The 224-nt window shown below is 35.3% G+C and overlaps 1 protein-coding gene across 1 annotated transcript in view; it reads left to right on the top strand.

The window, feature by feature from the left end:
* LOC109084161 (NACHT, LRR and PYD domains-containing protein 12-like) overlaps positions 1-224 on the top strand; it is a 941,455-nt gene that overhangs the window by 865,320 nt on the left and 75,911 nt on the right.

Here is a 224-nt window from a genome sequence, read left to right as displayed (position 1 = left end):
AAGTTCCCTTTATCTAAATGTCATGAGACTTTGTTCGGTTGTCAACACTTGGTAGCTCTACAAATAGAAAATCAAATTGGATTAAGATCTGGTTGTGTGTTAGTGTGAAAAAAAGTCACTCTCTGGAGACCCACATTGAAATGAATGAGGAAATGATAAAATCAGTACTTTAATTTATCAAATAAAATCAATAAATCCACCACAATTGCCGAATGACCCCCCCC

This window comes from Cyprinus carpio, chromosome B22 (genome assembly GCF_018340385.1).
Source record: "Cyprinus carpio isolate SPL01 chromosome B22, ASM1834038v1, whole genome shotgun sequence".
Lineage (NCBI taxonomy): Eukaryota > Metazoa > Chordata > Actinopteri > Cypriniformes > Cyprinidae > Cyprinus > Cyprinus carpio.
The sequence above is the reverse complement of the archived record's forward strand: the minus strand, read 5'-3'. Positions and strand labels throughout refer to the sequence as shown.